Source organism: Phocoena sinus, chromosome 19, assembly GCF_008692025.1.
Source record: "Phocoena sinus isolate mPhoSin1 chromosome 19, mPhoSin1.pri, whole genome shotgun sequence".
Lineage (NCBI taxonomy): Eukaryota > Metazoa > Chordata > Mammalia > Artiodactyla > Phocoenidae > Phocoena > Phocoena sinus.
Window position 1 is genome coordinate 18633552 of NC_045781.1, and position 20057 is coordinate 18653608.

The following is a 20057-nucleotide window of genomic DNA, read 5'->3' on the forward strand; positions in this document are numbered from 1 at the left end:
TTTGGGGCTGAGGCCTTAGCCTTCTACCCTGGGTCTCCCAGGCCTCTGATTTCTGCTCTTCATGGCGGCCTTCATCTTTCTCTTCTTGGGCTGAGAAAAGACTTAGGGTCCTGTGTTTCCTGCTGCTGAAGCACTGCTCCAAAGCCAAGGGTCCCTGGAGAAGTGATTTCTATCTGGTGGTGTTACCTGCCCAGGAATGGCCAATGGAAAATTTGAGTAAGAGGTAACCAGGATGTTCCCACTGACTCAATTGCAATCCCAGTCTTAATCTGCTATATACAAACGTGTATCAATTTAAAGCTTAGTTATGATTTTTTTGTGTAGGCATCACTCTGTTTTCTCAGGAATTAGGCACCACATGAATGTGGCCTTGTGGGATCTCCTATGGAGAGCCAGACGCTCCAGATACCAGGAGTTTGAGTCCAGCATGGATATGTTCCTTCTTCCGTGTCTTCTTTTTTTTATGACTTCTTTCATCTTTTTATAAAATTGGAGTATAGTTGCTGTGCAATATTATTTACGTTAAAGGTATACAATATAGTGATTCACATTTTTAAAGGTTATAATCCATTTATAGTTATTATAAAATATTGGCTGTATTCCCTGCATCGTACAATGTATCCTTGTAGCTTATTTCATACCTAATAGTTTGTATCTGTTACTCCCCTACCCCTATATTGCCTCTTATTTCTCTCTCCCCACTGGTAACCACTAGTTTGTTCTCTATATCTGTGAGTCTGCTTCTTTTTTGCTATATTCACTAGTTTTTTGTATTTTTTAGATTCCACACATAAGTGATATATATAGTATTTGTCTTTCTCTGACTTATTTCACTTAGCACATAATGCCCTCCAAGTCCATCAGTGTTGCTCCAAATGGCAAGATTTCATTCTTTTTTTATGGCTGAGTACTATTACATTGTATACATACCACATCTTCTGTATCCATTCATCTTGATGCACACTTAGGTTGTTTCCATATCTTGCAATCATAAATGATGCTGTTATGAACATTGGGGTGTACGTATCTTTTTGAATTCGTGTTTTTGTTTATTTTCATATATATACCCAGAAGTGGAAATGCTGGGTTCTACTTTTAGTTTTTTGAGAAATCCTCCATACTATTTCCCACAGTGGCTGCCCCAATTTACATTCCCACCAACAGAGTATGAGGGTTCCCTGTTCTCCACATCCTTGCCAACATTTGTTATTTGTAGACTTTTTTTTTTTTTAACATCTTTATTGGGGTATAATTGCTTTACAATAGTGTGTTAGTTTCTGCTTTATAACAAAGTGAATCAGCTATACATATACATATGCTCCCATGTGTCTTCCCTCTTGAGTCTCCCTCCCTCCCACTCTCCCCATCCCACCCCTCCAGGCTGTCCCAAAGCCCCGAGCTAATATCCCTGTGCCTTGCGGCTGCTTCCCCCTAGCTATCTACCTTACTACGTTTGTTAGTGTGTATATGTCCATGACTCTCTCTCGCCCTGTCAAAACTCACCCTTCCCCCTCCCCATATCCTCAAGTCCGTTCTCCAGTAGGTCTGCGCCTCTATTCCTGTCTTATCCCTAGGTTCTTCATGACATTTTTTTCCTTAAATTCCATATATATGTGTTAGCATATGGTATTTGTCTTTTTCTTTCTGACTTACTTCACTCTGTATGACAGACTCTAGGTCTATCCATCTCATTACAAATAACTCAATTTCATTTCTTTTTAAGGCTGAGTAATATTCCATTGTGTATATGTGCCACATCTTCTTTATCCATTCGTCCGATGATGGGCGCTTAGGTTCTTTCCATCTCCGGGCTATTGTAAATAGAGCTGCAATGAACATTATTTGTAGACTTTTTGATGATAGTCATTCTGACAGGTGTGAGGTGATATCTCATTGTGGTTTTGATTTGCATTTCCTTGAGGCTTAGCGATGTTGAGCATCTTTTCATGTGCCTGTTGGCCATCTGCATTTCCTCTTTGGAAAAATGTCTATTCAATTCTTCTGCCCATTTTAAAATCAGGTCATTTGTTTGATGTTGAGTTGTATGAGCTCTTTATATATGTTGGATATTAATCCCTTATTGATTGGTCATATCATTTGCAAATATTTTCTCCCATTGTTTGTCTTCTTGCCATTAGAAATTGTCTGTGTCTGATGCAACCACTTTCTTTCTTCTCTTCTTTATTTATAAATTAGCCAAACCACATGTGTGAGTCTTCATGGAAACAGTCATTTTCTTGGCAAACTTTGCTTCCATAATGTGGGAATCCAGGGTAGGGCACTTGGAATCAATATGGAGAGGCAGAGGGGGAATTTTTTCCCTGATGGTTTGTGCCATGGAACAGAGTTCAGTGTGATAAAAAGACCTTGCATGAACTGGGATCGGGTGGATAATGGTCAAAAGGAAGCTCACCAACCTGCAAAACTGTTCATGATGGGGGGAAAACTCAGAGCCCCAGAACCCGCCTGGCCACGGAGATGTAGTCAATCCATCTGGCATATGAACAGGCTGGGCGTAGAATCTCATGTTTGAGGCTACAAGGAATACATGCATGATTTCAGAGACTATTTTTGACCAGGGCCATATAAATTGTATGGTACAGGATTTGAACAGATTAAAAACATTAAAAAAATGTTCTTCTTCTGCTTCTATTGTATTTTTACTTTATTGCTGGTGCTTCCTCCTTTGACTTGCTAACGGGAATGTATTTTTTCTTGGTACTGCCATTACCTCTTCCTGCTACTTTCCAGGTCACTAATTTTTCTGCTTAGAGTTCATTCTGTTTAGACCGATGTGCTGTCTCTTTTAATGAGGTTATTTCTGGGTTATTAGCCTTCCTGTTATATGATACCTTATGTGGAGGCCCTAATTGATGTAAATCAAACACAGCTTGCAGAAAGAAATCAAAGTCATTCTTCAGCTATTTGGTGGATCTCTGGGCATCTGAGGATTTCAGTATTTAAAGCTACTTTGTCGAGAAGAGGTTACACGTAGCTAATAACACAAATAAATCCTTTCTTATTCGTAAATTAGCAGGTTCAAAGAAGTGGAAACTGAAGGAGAGTGTTGGCATTTTGGTTTGCTGAATAAGCTTTAGACAGAAATTAGACTGAAAAGTATTGAGTGGGAGGGGTTTCATTGTACAGTTCAATAACCTTGCCAACATATTTTTATTAAGGCATTCTTACATAAACCATTAAGCTTTAGGTTAATTTTTACAGATATTTTCTAGTTGTACATAACGAAGAGGGTTAGAATGAAGCAAAAGAAAGAATTTCCTTTAGAACTCTCAGAGATCTCCCAGCATAGCTGCATGCGGGAGGGATTTCTGGGGCTCTTTGGTTGTCAGACGGGCCCGTTGTTATGTTCACATTAGAAAGAGGAGGTTGCTATTTTCTCATTTTGCTCCTGGACATTAGCTCTGTCATGGGAGATTCTGACGTGCAGGCATATTATTTTTATCTCAAAAGAAAGAAAAATATGGTTTGCTCTCTTTCTTTCCTTAAGGTCTTGTTCATTCATTATGTTCCCTGCCTGTCTCAGGGAGAAATTGCTCTCTGCCTAGAAAGGTGTGGCCAGCATGGGACTCTTCAGAGGGAGAAGGTATTTCCCATTAGAAGCGGGGTTGGGTAGGAGAGGGGAAGTTGTGGGGATGGGCTAGTCCCCTGGAGGCCACATCCACTCAGAGAGGTCTTGGTGCAGAAGACGGTATTAGGAGGGTTAGGATCAGAGCCCCTGGGTTTAAAGCCAACTCTGTTCCTTAATAACCATGTGACACTAAAGAAGGGCTTTACCTGGTTATCAGGGCATAAGAAACTCAGAGGTGATTAGACCTGACCCAACTCTCTGGATACCCAAAGTCACCACTGCCTTAGCTCTCCTGAGACACACACACACACACTCACACACTCACTCACCCACACACGCGCGCACACACACACACACACACACACACACACACACACACACGGCCCCTGGCTTGGCACAATGGTCATATCCCCTGCGTAGCTTTGTTTGGGGGAATCCATGAATGTGAGTAAAAGCAATGTGTAAACTGCCAGACACCATATAAAATGTTTGCTGTGGGGTCTTTTTTTTTTTTTAATTGGAGTATAGCTGACTTACAATGTGTGTTACTTTCTGCTGTACAGCAAAGTGAATCAGTTATACATATTCATAAAGCCATTCTTTTTTACGTTCTATTTCCATATAGGTGTGGGGTCTTGCTGACGACAGTCAAGGAAGTCTAAGGAGGGTCCAGGAGGATATCGCCATGGCCTGTTGTAGCCCAGTGTCGGCGGATGCTCAGTCACAGGGCACCTGGGGTTCACATTGGGGTTAAGGCCCTCGGGAGTTCTTTCCTGAAGCCCTGAACCTTGGTTTTTATTCTGCCTGAGAAGGTGGAGAGAGAGTGAAGAGGCCACATCACAGTGGAGACCGGCGCTCCATCCTCGGAATCATGGTTTTACCTAGGAAGAAGGCCACTAGGAGACACTGCTTAGCAGTGTTGGGGCCAGGGCCTGGGCTGTCCCCTTTCCTGCCGTGATGTCACTGGGGTCAGCTGTGCCCATGAGTCCTGCCAGCCCCGGGGTGAGAGGACCATCCAGTTTCAGACTGACTGGTCAGAGGGCTTACTAATTCTGTCTTAACTCTTTATTAAGATTGATAGTAAATTTCATCATAGGTCTTTTAAGTTTCCAGAAGAAATGCTCAGCATTTTTATCACAGAATCATGGAGGATGAGATGATTCAAAATTCTCTAGTATGGGGTTTCCCAAATTTCCTCCTAAAGGATTATTCACTTTACATATTTTGTTTAAATAAACTTCCTTTTAAATGTTTAAACTTAGTTTTAAAGGAAAATCTATACCAATTTGGTACCTGGAACTCCATCTCATTTGCCGTAAGAAGGGGATAATTCTGAAATGGCTACGACGCCATTCCCATCAGCCTGCTTAACTGACCACAGAGACTCCAGCCACACCCAGAGCCACTCACACAAACAACACACACACCCACAATAGCACGGCCTGCCCAACATACACCCACCTCCCACACGCGCCCACACAATGCACAAACACAAAATAACACACAACACACATGACAAACACATGGTACATACAATAGATACAACACATGCACAGCACACAGCACACGATACATACACCATACACCCCATGCACACACATTACATCCACAGCACACTCATACACCCACCATACGCAAATACACAGGCACTAATTCTGCTGCACACAGAACACACAACCACATAACATCTGCAACACTAATGTACCACACAGCAACATATGACACACAACTCACAGCACATGCAATCTGCACACAAATTACACACACTCCACATTTTTATGAGAAAGAAATGTGGAAGGAAAATGCAAAACGTTAGCAGTAGTTTTCGTTAGGTGGTGGTATTCTGGGTGGTATTATCATTTTCTTTGTTGTTCATTTCTACACTGTCTAAATTTCATAGAAGGAGTGGGTATTGATTTGTGATTTTAAAGAAAGTCACCATTTTATAATTCAGTGGTCTCTTCCTGTGGCAGCCCTGGCCCACAGGGATCAATGGCCTGATGCCCATCATGCTGTGTTTCTGGCAGAGGAAGGTGCCAGTGACCTGAGGAGTCCAGAGATTCTGAGAGGGCATCACTCAGCACTGGGTTCTCCATCTCCCCAGTCCCGAAGCTAATTTGGCTCCAAGGATGACAGGGTAGGGGGGCCCAGGCTCTGGATCCCTGCAGGGTCTCCAGCTCACTCCCCCATCCTCCCCAGCTCCTCTTTCCTACTGTTTCATTCCATTTAAGCTGTTATTTTGTCCTCAGTACTCTGGTTTGACAGAATGAGCTGTTACTGACCTGAGGTAGATTTCATTTCTATGCCTGGCTGCTGTCTCCATGCAACAGACTCCTGGCTGTGGGCAGGTACCTGACTGCAGACTCTATATTTCAGTAAACAATCAATTGTCATTGTGAATCAGGCACTGTGCTTGGCTCTAGGGTTGTGGAGGTAGATTCTGGCCCCCTTGTAAGAAAAGAGCAGGCTCTAAATGACTAAAATATATTCATTGGTTACAATTGCAGAGGGCTGGGCTTCCCTGATGGCGCAGTGGTTGAGAGTCCGCTTGCCGATGCAGGGGACACGGGTTCGTGCCCCAGTCAGGGAAGATCCCACATGCCGCGGAGTGACTGGGCCCGTGAGCCATGGCTGCTGAGCCTGTGCATCCGGAGCCTGTGCTCTGCAACGGGAGAGGCCACAACAGTGAGAGGCTCGCATATCACAAAAAAAAAAAATATTGCGGAGGGCTGACTTGATATTCAGAGACTTAATATTAGCCACGATGACACATAATATTCAAACAGAATTGCAATTGTGGACGGCAAATGTTTGTCTTCTGCATTCTCACACATCACCTCCACTGGGCAGGAGAACACAAAAGCCTAGATGTTCACATTCTGGGTTTACAACTTGCTCTTTTTTGTCTGTACTCCAACTAATTTCTTCTGGACTCCCATAGCCATGCTGCTCTGCCTTCTGATGGCAACTCAGGTTCCCTGAGAGGTAAGCTTTGCTTTAGTAACTTGAGAACTTCCAAGCTCCATGCAGCCCTTTTGAGGCAGTGGTGTTAGGCATGTGAAGGCCCAAGGAGTGAAGGCCCTGGGACATGTTGCAATTATGTGGTGAGAAACCAGGACAAGATACTTTAACACTAGGGTTTCCAAAATCTTTGCCATTTTCTCTCCCTGAGTGAGGCTTGAACATTGTGTCAGTCTCCATTGGGGTGGCAGGTACTGTGTGATGAATAAAACCAAGTTTCTTATTTTGTCTATGCTTCCCAGAACCCAAGGAGGTCTTGGCCATTAAGTATATGGTGGGTGTTGTTGATTTTGTAAATAAGCTATGAAAGTGTAGTGACACACAAGGATGTACCCACCAGATGGACTTCAGGGATCCCAGGGAAGAGGAAGGGCATCTTTGGAGTGAGACCTTTAAACTGGAGCCTGAGGTTTAAGCTTGGGCTGAGAAAAAGATGAGGTGAGAAAATATTTTATGCCAGAGGAGCCACAAGCATGGAAACCCTGAGGCAGGAGAGGATGGAAGATGTCTAGGACCCCAAAGGAGCCCAGTGGTGACAAAAGAAAGAGCAAGGGAGATGATATTGGTTGAAATTGTAAACCTGGATTGGGATGAAAACCAGGTGGCTGTATTAGGCTTTGGTGTTTATGCACAAGGCAACTTAACACATGAAAGTTGTATTTTCAAAATGTATTCAGCAGTATGTAAGGCATTCAACAATATGAAAAAGAATACAAGCCACACCAAAGAGATGTGCTCAACATCTCTTTGCCTGCAGGTCAACTCTCTACCCTTCTCCACCTGACCTGTGCCCCAGAGGGCTGACTCTTCTGGGCCTCCTTCTGGCTTCCTGTTGGGTTCAGAGATTAGAGGAAGCAATGTGTGAGGGTATGTTTATGCCTCTGGCTCCTGCCCTACAGCCAGGTTCCTGGAACTGCTCCCCTGTCCTTGTCTCTTTAGCCCAGCTGGTGAGAAAAACCCTAAGAACACTGTGGTCTCCCAGAACCCTGTCCTCACCTTTGTAAACAGTTCCTTGATTTATCCTGTTGAGTGTGCCTGCTGTTTCCTGCAGGTGCCCACCACCTGGCATCAGTGCATTTGTGTCTCTCCTCATTAAGTCCCCTTCTAATCTCAAGAGTAACCTCTGTACTTGATGCGGCGTGCTCATTCCTCTACTGGGTTTATACTCTTGGTCCACTATGTACAGCAGCCACTGTCAGCACTCTGCCCATATCCCCTTGCCCTTCCCATTTCAGTGCGGTCTTGGGATCAACTCCCAGTTTCCAGCAGTAGCATTCTGCGTTTTGCCTAGACTTTCTCTGGCCATCAGAGTCTGCTTTGTCCCCATTGTGGCTTGGCCAGAATTACTGGGGAATTAATGCCTCTTCCCAGCAGCCCTCAAACAAAGGGGCAGGAATTGGTATATAAATACTCCATCCAGGTCCCTCATCCTTCTGGTGAGATATCCTGGGGCACTGAGTTTCTCTGCAGGATTCAGCTCCAGTTACCTTGATGGTAGCTGGCTTAATAGTGCACCCTTATTGGCTACCTTCCCTGCCTTCTCACTTCCCTTCTCTCCTATGGTGTTTGCTAGGATCAGCTCCCAATAACCTATCTGCACTTAAGCTCTCATCTCACACTACCCACTATGATAATATGTATGTGTCTCTAAGTAAATACCATGGTATGCTTACTTTTAGGCTTCATAAAATTGATATTACACTATCTGAAATTTTTTATACCTTGCTTCTGCTCTACATAGTGTTTGTTAGATTCATCTATAATGGTATCAGTTTCTGTAATTCATTCATTTTCTTTTACTTTTCATTTTTTAAAAATTTTACTGAAGTATAGTTGATTTACAGTGTTGTGTTAGTTTCAGGTATACAGGTATAAAGTGATTCAGTTATATATATACATATACATATATACATTCTTTTCATGTTCTTTTCCATTATGGTTTATCACAGGATATTGAATAGAGTTCCCTGTTCTCTACAGTAGGACCTTGTTGTTTACCCATCCTATGTATAATAGTTTGCATCTGCTAACCCCTAACTCCTAATCCTTCCCTCCCCCACCCTCCCCATAATTCATTCATTTTTGCTGCCTCAGTAGTATTCCATTACATGAATAGTCATTCTCCTTTGATGAAACTACAAACATTTTTTTTGCAACTATAAGCAATAGTTCTATGAACATTCTTATATTTATATTTCCTTATTGACATATAGTTGATTTACAATGTTGTGTTTGTTTCAGGTGTAAAGAAAAGTGATTCAGGTATATATGCATATATATGTATATTCTTTTTCTTATAAATGTATATAAAAGTTTTTCTCAGCTAAAAACCTAGGAGTAGAAATTTGGGGTCATGGGATATATAAGTTTTCAAATATCATTTTTTTCCAGAGTGGTCATTTTAATTCATAGGCATATTGTGATTCCTATTATTGCTCTATATCCTGCCAACACTTGATATTGTCAGACTTCTCAAAACTTTCCTATTTATGGGGAAGAAATTGATGAATCATTATAGTTTTAAATTGCATTTCCCTGATTAACAAGAGGTAGAGTATCTTTTCATATTTTTATGGATCACTTTTATGAATGGCTGCTTTACATTTTTGATTTCTTCTTCTTTATTTTTTAAAATAATTATATATTCCAGATATAATAATTTGTTGACTAGATATGTTGCAAATATCTTCTCCCAGTCTATGGCTTATCTCCTCACTTTTTTATAGTGTCTTTGAATAAGCAGAAGCATTACAAGATCTTAGGGGTGGAAGAAGTGGTATGATGTGGCTGTGCTTTCATAAAGGTTTCCTTGGTGCTCTGGGATGAATAGACTGGGAAGGGGTTCAGATAAAGTGGATGGAGGAAAACCCATTGGACATCACTGGCTATAGCAAATAAGGAGGAAAAGTTGATGGTTTGAACTAAAGTGAAGACAATGAAAATGAGGAGAAATGAATACAACCAAGAGATAATTTGGAGTTGAATTCATGGAGTTTTATGGAGGTGAGAAAGAAGTAGGTATTAAAAATTACTACCTAGAATTCAGGTTCCAGCCAAGATGGGGTAACAGGGTCTGGACTTATGTTCCTGCCAGAATAAAAGGACAAAATCTACATCAAAAAATGGCATTGAATATTAGGCAATAAAAGACAAATATTCCTAAGAGAAAAAATGAACCCTATGCTTGCCCCAGCTCACTGCCTGGAAAGAGGTTCCAGGCCACAGTGTAGGCAAGAGGAACTTCACAGCAAAACAGACAAATATACAATTATAATCAGAGATTTCAACATCCTTCAATCATTAATTTTTTTGAAAGGTTTTTTTAAAATGTGGACCATTTTTAAAGTCTTTATTGAATTTGTTACAATTTTGCTTCTGTTTTATGTTTTGGTTTTTCGCCGCAAGGCATGTGGGATCTTAGCTCCCTGACCAGGGATTGAACCCACACCCCCTACATTGGAAGGTGAAGTCCTAACCACTGGACTGCCAGGGAAGTCCCTCTCTCATTAATTGATAAAATAAGTTGAGTGAAAATCATCAAAGACATAGAAGATTTGAACAACACTGTCCACCAACTTTACCAGATTGACATTTATAGAACATTGCATCCAAGAACAGTACATGTGACATTACCAAGATAGAACATATTCTGGACCATAAAAATGAACTCAGTAAATGTGAAAGGATTCAGATCATATAGAATATATGTTCTTTAACCACAGTGGAAGTAAATTAAAAATCAATAACAGACAAATATGTGAAAATCCCCAAATATTTGGAAAATAACAAACAACACACTCTAACCTGTTTGTCAAAACTTAAATAAAAATGGAAATTTGAAAGTATGTTGAACTGAATGATGAAAACACAGTATATTAATGTTTATGAGATGCCGATTAAAGCAGCATTTAGAGGGAAATTCATAGCACCAAACATCTATGTTATAAAAGAAGAAAGGTCTCAAATCAATGACCTCAGATTCCAAATTAAGAAACTAGAAAAAGAAGAGGAAATGTAACTAAGAAGAAATGAAATAATATAGATCAGAGTAGAAATCAATGAGCTAGAAAACAGAAAAAAATACAAAAAAATGAAACCAAAACAAGGTTCCTTGAGAAATTTAATACAACCAGCAAATCTCTAGCTATTCTGATCTGGACAAAAAGAGCAAAGGCAATAATTTCCAACATCGGGATTGAGAGTACAATTTCTGCAGATATCAAGAAGATAGTAGGACAATATTATAAACTTTCATAACTTTATGAAACTAAATTAGCCAAGTTAAATGAAATAAAAAAAATTTCATAAAAGACACAAGCCACTAAAGATTTCTCAGGAAGAATTAGATAACTTGAATAGCCTTATATCTATTAGAGCAAATCAATTTTTAGTTAACTTTCCCACCAAGAAAACTCCCAGCCATGAAGTTTCACCTGTGAGTTCTGCCAAACATTTAAGGAAGAAATAATACCAGTTCTTCACAAACTCCTGCAGAAAATGGAAGAAAAGAGACTATTCTCCATCTCCTAGACCAGAATAACCCTGATACTAAGAATCAAAGACAGTATAAGAAAGTTGCAGTCCAATACTCCTCATGAACATAGATGCAAAGGTTCTTAACTTTATTTTTTTTTTAAAAGCAAATCAAGTTCAACAAGTAAAAATGGTAATGTATCATGAGGAGAGAGTTGGGGGATAGCTGGGGATGGGGAGGGAGTTGAGGGAGGGGTTTTCATAGTTGGAGACATTTGTCTAAATTCTTAATAGGAAGGAATCAGCACTCACAGAGCAATAATGAATCACACAATCTTTTCTAGATCATAATTTCTCAACTCTGGTCATGCATTTAAATTGCCTGGACAACTTTGAAAAAGTGCTGATGTCTCAGCCACTATCTTTATCCCCCAAATCTCCCTTCTGGAGAAGGGAGAATGAGCGTGAACGACTTATTCATGTTTACACAGTGATTGAGTTCACGCTCATTCTCCCTCATTTTCCTTATCGGACAATATTTGGTTGGTGAGTCTAGAATTATAGAGTCACTTTGTGTAAAGAGTCATAAAAATATAGACCAACCAAGAGGATCCATCTCAGTGTTCCCCCACCTAACTCTCAAACTTACCTGCAACTGTTTCTATTTTCTTTCCTTCCTCCCTGTTAGAGTGAGCAGCTTTCCTCATACCTAAGACCAACTGCTTCAGCTGTGCTTGGGATCCTGGATCCTGTGACACCATGGCATCACATGTATAAAGGGACCTAGTCTCCACAACCCAATCAGATAAACAGCTGGGTTTAGGATGAGTTTGAGAAGGAGGCAGTTAGGAGTATGTTTGTCAGTCTCTGGAATTCTCTCCTTCAGCAAACTCCTAGGTGTTGGACCTTAATTCATTTCAAAGTAGCAAGGATTGATGAAGGCTAACAGATCACCAGGAGAAAAATAATGGCTGTAAACACACAAAGGACTTACCTGAGAGAACATAATCATTTTTTCTTATCACTATCTCTTTATATTGGCTTTACCATGAAATTAATAATTTGCATTCAACTCATTCTAGAGTTTGAGGATAGTGCAACTTCTGGGTCTAAGAAGATAGGTTGATGTGTGCTACCTACATGTTTGTCTTTTAGAATAAGGATGACAATTTCACTGAAATTCCAAAACAAGCAGAACATCATTGGTTGCATTTTACTTTTCTTGCTTAACAATTTAGAAATTGACTTCTGCAGCTTTTTAAAATTATTGATTAGCATGATTGGAGAACTTGTTTCAAAGAGAAACTTGATGTTACTGACCCAAGCCCAAATATGACTTTCCAGCTCTCTTTCATTTCAAGAATTTTTCATCTGTTGTCACAGTCAGGAAGATGGATGGGGTGTAGGAAACTGTGAAACCTCAGACCTAAAAGTAGTGAGTTTCTTTTTTTTAAAAATAAATTTATTTATTTTTGCCTGCGTTGGGTCTTCGTTGCTGCCGAGGGCTTTCTCTAGTTGCTGCAAGTGGGGGCTACTCTTCGTTGCGGTGCGTGGTCGTCTCATTGCGGTGGCTTCTCTTGTTGCGGAGCACAGGCTCTAGGCAAGCGGGTTTCAGTAGCTGTGTCATGCGGGCTCAGTAGTTGTGGCACACGGGGTTAGTTGATCTGGGACATGAGGGATCTTCTCAGACGAGGGCTCGAGCCCGTGTTCCCTGCATTGGTAGGCAGATTCTTAACCACTGCGGCACCAGGGAAGTCCCCAGGTAGTGAGTTTCCTGAGACGTTTATAACTCTCTGCTTAGAGATTTCTCTGCCCAGAAGCCGTGGAGTTTGAGACTCCACAGAGGATTTTGACTAAGCTTGGGGGAAAGATGGGAGGGACTTTTGATGACCAAATATATTGAACTGTTTTAGCACTTGCTATTTCAAGTGTATGAACCAGCTTACAAACAAGCACTTACAAACAAGACAAAATCAAAATTTAATGAAAACTTAATAAACCTTCAAGCCAGAGAAGTCTTTAAACTATTCAGAAACAGGTATTTAAACTGTTGTATCTGCCTGCCTATGAAAGAAATGTGGTACTGCCATTCACCTGGGAACTATCTTCAGTAATAAGTTTGGATGAGATTCCATCTGGTTTTCTTACCTATTCTTTTTACATGTGCAATGTTGCAGGTGCAGAGGAATATGGATGGAGAAAAAAATGCACGTGGAACTATATTAGATTGGAGTTTGCCATTTCATTCTTTTGGCAGGTTAGCAGATGCAAAATGAGATTGTGGGGTCTTGGGGGGGATTCATTTTGAGGACTATGACTAATGAGCAAGTTTGCCAAAAAGAGGATTATCAGTTAAGATTTTAAAACTTTTACTGAAGTACCATTAACGTACAGTGAAATGCATAGATCTCAATGTGAAGTTTGATCAGTTTTGAAGAAATGTGCATATCCATATGACAATATAGGGCATTTAACACACTCCAGAGTTGCTTCATGACCCTGCCCAGTAAATGTTGACTGCCTCTCTTCAGAGGCAACCACAGTTCTGATTTCTAACACCATCAATTAGTTTTATCAGTTTCACATAAGTGGAATCATGCAGTGTGCATTCTTTTTTTTTCTTTCTTTTTTTTTGTGATACGCGGACCTCTCAGTTGTGGCCTCTCCTGTTGCGGAGCACAGGCTCCGGATGCGCAGGCTCAGCGGCCATGGTTTACGGGCCCAGCCGCTCCGCGACAGGTGGGATCTTCCCGGACCGGGGCATGAACCCGTGTCCCCTGCATCGGCAGGCGGACCCTCAACCACTGCGCCACCAGGGAAGCCCGCAGTGTGCATTCTTTTGCTCAGAAAAAAGTTTTGAGATTCTTCCATTGTTGCATGTATTAATATTTTATTCTTGCATTGCTGAGGAGTATATCACTGTATGAAAACACCACTATTTATTGGTCTATTCTATTGATGGAGGATATTTGGGTCTTTCTTCGTTTTCTCCTCCCTCCCTCCCACCCTCCCTTCTTTCCGCTCTTCCTCCCTTCCTTCCTGCCTCTCTCTCTCCTTCCATTCCTCCCTCCCTCACTTCCTCCCTCCCTCACTTCCTCCCTCCCTCCCTTATTTCGTTCCTTCATCCCTTCCTTTTTCCTCCTTCCCTCCCTCCCTTCCTCTCTCCCTCACATCCTCCTTCCTTCCCTCCCTTCTCTCCTCCCGTCTTCCCTCCCTCCCTCCCTTCCTCTCTTCCTCCTTCCCTCCCTCCCTCACTTCCTCCCTCGCTCCTTTCTTTCCTCTCTTCCTCTTCCCTCCCTCCCTTCTTCCCTCCTGCCCTCCCTCCCTTCCTTCCTCACTTCCTCCCACCCTCCCTCCTTTCTTTCCTCTCTTCCTTCCTCCCTCCTCCCTCTCTCCCTTCCTCCCTCCTTTCTGTGTTTCCTTCCTTCCTCCCTCCCTCCCTTCCATCCTTCCTTCCTCCCTCCCTCCATTCCTCCCTCCCTTCCTTCTGTCCTTCCTTCCTTCCTCCCTCCCTTCTGTCCTTCCTTCCTCCCTCCCTCCATTCCTCCCTCCCTCCCTTCTGTCCTTCCTTCCTCCCTCCCTCCCTTCCTCCCACCCACCCTCTCTCCCTTCCTTCCTTCCTTCCTTCCTTCCTTCCTCCCTCCCTCCCTTCCTCTCTTTCTTCCTTTCTTCTACTAACATTCTTGTGCAAGTCTTTTTGTGAATATACATTTAAATTTCTCTTAGATAAATACCAAGGAGTGGAATTTTGGGTCATGGTGTAGGTATGTATGTAATTTCATAAGAAATTGCCAGAGTAGTTTCCAAAGTAGCTTTACCACTTCACTCTACCATCATGAGTGTATAAGAGTTCCAGGTGCTCCATGTCCTCAACAACAGTTGCTGTGGTCATTCTTTTTTAATTCATCATTTTAAAGTTTGAAGTGGTATCTCATTAATGTTTTAGTATGCATGTCCTTAACGATAATGTTGAGCCCTTTGGTATGTGCATACTGGCCATTCATGTATCTTTGTGAAGTGTATGTTCAAGTCTTTTGCCCAGTAGTAATGGAGTGTTTTCTTATTATTGCATTGTAGGATTTCTTTGTATATTCTAAATGCAAGTCATTTGTCATATTTCTCCTTGTCTTTGCTTTGTGTATTCTTTTATTTATCAAGATCTATTGATGAGCAGTTTTTACTTTTGATGGAGCTAAATTTATTTATGTTTCTTTTATAATTGATGCTTCTGGGTTCTCACTAAGAAATCTTTACCGGCTCTGAGATCATGAAGGTATTCTCTTAACTTTTCTAATAGGAGCTTTATAGTTTTAGCTTTAGGTTTAGACTATGGTTTACACTAAATTAATCATTGTCAGTGGTGTGAGGTAGGTCTTAAAGATTATCTTTTTTTTTTCATACAGATATTGAGATGTTTCAGAACTTTTTGTTGAAAAGACTATTATTTTCCTATTGAATTACTTTGGTGCCTTTGTCAAACATCTGTTGACTCTTAGATGTGGATCTTTTCTAGACTTATTATTCTGTTTTATTGATCTTTTTGTTTTTCCTTATACAAAAACCACAGTGTTACTATTTCTTTGTAACAAGCATTAATAACTTTTGTTTTTCTTTCTCAAAATTGCTTTTGCTCTACTAGACCGATTTTTATATAATTTTTAGAATCAGCTTTACAGTTTGGATTCTTGAATTTTTTTTTGGCATGGAATTGAATGAAAAGATCAAAATGGGAAGAATTGACATCTTGGAGGTATTGAGAATTTCAATCTAAAAAGTAGATTAGTTCGTTGCTTATTTAGATTTAAAAAATTTTCTTTCAGTAGTTATATGTAGATTTTAGGGCAAATTTCTTGTACAACTTTTGATAAATTTATCTCTTAAGTATTATGTCTTTTTAGTGCTATTTTAAAATTGTATAAGCTAATATTTTTATTGCTAATATGTAAATATGCAATTGTATTTTGTATATTCACCTTGTATATATATTGTGATATTGCTAAATTCACTTATTATTTCAATTAATATTTTAGGGGGTAATTTTCTTAGGATTTTCTCTGTATATTACAATGTTATCTGTGAATATGCATAGCTTTATTACCTCTTTCCCATTTGTTATGCCTTTTCCTTTGCCTTATTGAATTGTCTGGGGTTTCTAGTAAAATGAAAGCAGACATCCTTGGCTTATTCCTAATCTTAGTTGGAAATGTATGAGTTGTTCACTACTAGGTGTGTTTTTGGCTGTAAGTTTTCAGCAGAACCCCATTAACAGATTGAGGAATTTTCCTACTATTTCTACTTTGCTGAAAAGAGGTTGTGTTGAATTTTATCAAAGGTTTTTGCTCTGGATCTATTAGATGATTATACAATATTTCTGCTTATTTTTTAATGTGGTAAATTGCAATTGATTTTCAAATGTAAAACCAGTCCTACATTTGGGGGAATAATATTACTTTTTTGAGATGTATTATGTTTGTAATATATTGTTGGATTAAATTTTATAATACTTTGTAAAGGATTTTATCATTTATGTTGATGAGGGATATTGGTGTGTTCTGTTCTTTTATTATAATATCCTCTGATTTTGGTATGAGGATTATGCTGACTTTATAAAATAATATGGAAAATGTTCCCTTCTCCTCTACTTTTTGAAAGAATTTGTGAAAGTTTGATATTATTTATTCTGTAAATATTTGAGAGAGCTTACCAGTAAAGCCATCTTATTATGGAGCTTTCTTTGTGTGGGATTTTTATTGGTGAAAGTAATTTCTTTAACAGATATAGGACTATTCATATTTTTACATTTCTTGGATGTGCTTGGATAGCTGCATGTTTCAAATATTTTTCCATTTCATCCAAATTTTTGAATTTTTGGCATAATATTCTTGTATTATCCTTTTAATGTCTGTAGGTGCCATAATAATGTCTCTTATTTATGATATTGGTAATTTGTGTTTCTGTTTTTCCCTTGATCAGTCTTTCTAGGAGTTTAGCAGTTTTATTTATCATTTCAAAAAATGATCTACTTTACTAATTTCCTTTGATATCTTTAGTTCTTTACTTCTGTTTACTTTTTATTTAATTTATTTTTTTTCTAGACTTTTCAGTTGGAAATTAGGTCTATTGATTTTAAACCATTTCATTTTTCTAATATAAGCAATTAATTCTATAACATTACCTCAAATGGTGCTTTAGTTGTATACTATAAATTTTAAAACATTGTGTTTTCATTATTATTCCTTTTAAAATATTTTACAATTTACATTGTGATTTTTTCTTTGATCCATGACATATTTAGAAGATTTTGTTTAATTTCCAAACACTGTGGATTTTTAAAAAAGATGTATTTCATATTTTCTAACTTTTAATTTAATTTAATCTCTCAACATATGGTCTATTTTGGTGAATTTTCTATACTCGCATGAAATAAATATGCATTTTGATTTTGAATGCAGTGTTTTATGCAGCTCTGTTAGGTTAAATTGGTTGGTAATATTCAAATATCACTTTTCCTTATTTATTTATTTAGTCTACTTCTTCTATCAACTACTAGAGAGAGAATTAAAGTCTACAGTTATAATTCTAAATTTGTCTGTTTCTCCCACTAGTTTGTCTATTTTTGCTTCATGTATTTTGAAGATCTGTTGTTATATGCACATTCACTCAGTATGTCTTCTTGATGAATTAACCCTTTGTCAGTAGGAAATGTTTCTCTTTCAAAATATTTTTATCTTGAAATCTTCTTTGTGTGATTATAATATAGCTGCATCGCCTTTCTCATTCTTGTTGTTTATATATCATTTTATCATCCTTTTACATATATCTTATCTGTGTCTTTATATGTAGACTGTTTCTTGTAGACAGTATATAATTTGGTCTTTATTTTTTAGTCTAATATTAATAGCATTTAATATTATTAGTAATATTGTTGGGTTTAAGTTTACCATCATATTGGTTCTCTATTTTCTTATTGTTCCTTTTTTTCTACTCTAAGACTAATTGAAAAATTTTAGTGTTTCATTCTTTATCCTTTATTTATGTCTGAACTTCTTTGCTGGTTTTAGTAGTTACCCTCTCATTCTTCCTGCTGTTGTTGACATACATTTTACTTCTACATATATTGAAACTCCACAATACAATGTTAGTTCCTTTCTTCCAACAGTCAAATGTTGTTTAGGAAATTAATAAATGAGGAAAATGTATTTAATAGTTAGTCCATGTATTTGCCATGTCTAGGGCTCTTCATTCATGTAGGCTTAGGTTTCCATCTTGTATCAGTTCCTGTTAGCCTGAAGAAATTCCTTCACTTCTTGTGTAACAGGTCAACTGGTGATGATTTTCTTAGTTTTTTTATCTTGAAATATTTTTATTTTATTTTCAATTTTGATTAGTATTTTCACTGGATATACAATTTTAGGTTGACAATTTTTTCCCCTAGTTTTTAAAGATATTATTCCATTGTCTTCTGACTTTCAATATTTCTGATAAGAGGTAAACTGTCATTCTTATCTTTATTTCTCAGAATCTTTTTCTCTGTGGTTTCTTTAAAGATTTCTCTTTTTATCATGGATTTCTAGAAATTACAATATAATATTCATTGGTGTGACTTTCTTTTATTTTATCCTACTGGAAGATCATTGAGATTTTGTATCTGAGGTTTATTTTTTATTAGTTAATTTGAAAAATTCTCAGCCATTATCAATTATTTTTTTCTGTCTAATATTTTTCTCATCTTCCCCTGGTGCTCCAGTTCAACATATTTTAGAATACTTGATGTTGAATCACAAGTCACTGAGGCTCTTTTCATTACCCATGACAGCAATACCATACCCCATATAATTACTGGGGTAAATTCAATGGATACATAATATTGAATTGTAAAAACATGTAGTAATTTACTTATTGTGGTAGGTAGCTTCTGATGTAGATTCCCAAATATTTGCCTACTTATATTCCCATTCTTATGTAATCCCTTCACCTTGAGTGTGGGCTGGATCTAGCAATTTGCTTCTAATGAATAGAATACAGCAAAATCAATGAGAAGTCACTTCTGTGATTAGGTGACAAAAGACTCCTAGCACTTTCTTGCATTTGTTCTGCTTGTTCATTATAATGAAGCAAGTTGCAATATGGAGAAGCACACAAGGCAATAAACTGAGGGTAAGCTCTGACCAAAAACCAAAGAGGAACTGAGGCCCTTTGTCCAAAAACCTGCAAGGAACTGAATCCTGCCAACAACTACATGAGTGACCTTGGGCATGGATCCTTTCCCAGTTGAAACTTCAGAGAAAGACCTCAGCCTCAGCTGCCATCTGAGAGCAGTCTTTCTCATTTAGATGATCCAAATAAGCCATGGGCAGATATCAGAGACATTGTGATATAAGCTGTTGTTTTAAGTTGCTACGTTTTGGGGCAATTTGTTATACAGCAATGGATGACTAACACACTTTACCTGTCTACCATTTTTGGACATGTTCCCTCCTTTTATTTGCTGTTATAAATAATGCTGTACTAAATAGCCTTGGGCATATTACTTCATTTTCAGAAATGAATTTCCATAAGTGAAAATGATGAGTCAAAAACACATGAGCAGTATGCACTCTGATAGTGCATGTAATAAAATTTTGGAATGATACAGAGAAGATTAATATGGCCACTACTTAAGGATGATAAACAAAGTCATGAAGTGTTCCATATTCTTTTTACAAATGATTAAAAGCAGTTCAATGAAGGAAGGATAGCCTTTTCAACAAATGGTGCTAGAATGAGGGGCCATTTATAAGCAAGAAAATGAAACTCAAACTAAACTTCACACCTTATACAAAAATTAGCTCAAAATTGATTATGGACTTAAAACATAAAACCTTTAGGAAAAATAGAAAATAAAAATACTTTGGCATCTAGGACTAAGCAAAGAGTCTTTAGATTTGACACCAAAAGCACAATTTATAAAAGAAAAATTTGATAAATTGGACCT

At 38.6% G+C, this 20057-nt stretch overlaps 1 non-coding gene across 1 annotated transcript; it reads left to right on the forward strand.

Moving 5' to 3' along the window:
- The first annotated feature begins 19676 nt into the window (after positions 1-19676).
- On the forward strand, positions 19677-19781 carry LOC116744875. The gene has a single exon (XR_004347201.1). It is a non-coding gene; the product is annotated as a U6 spliceosomal RNA (small nuclear RNA).
- The last annotated feature ends 276 nt before the right edge of the window (positions 19782-20057 follow it).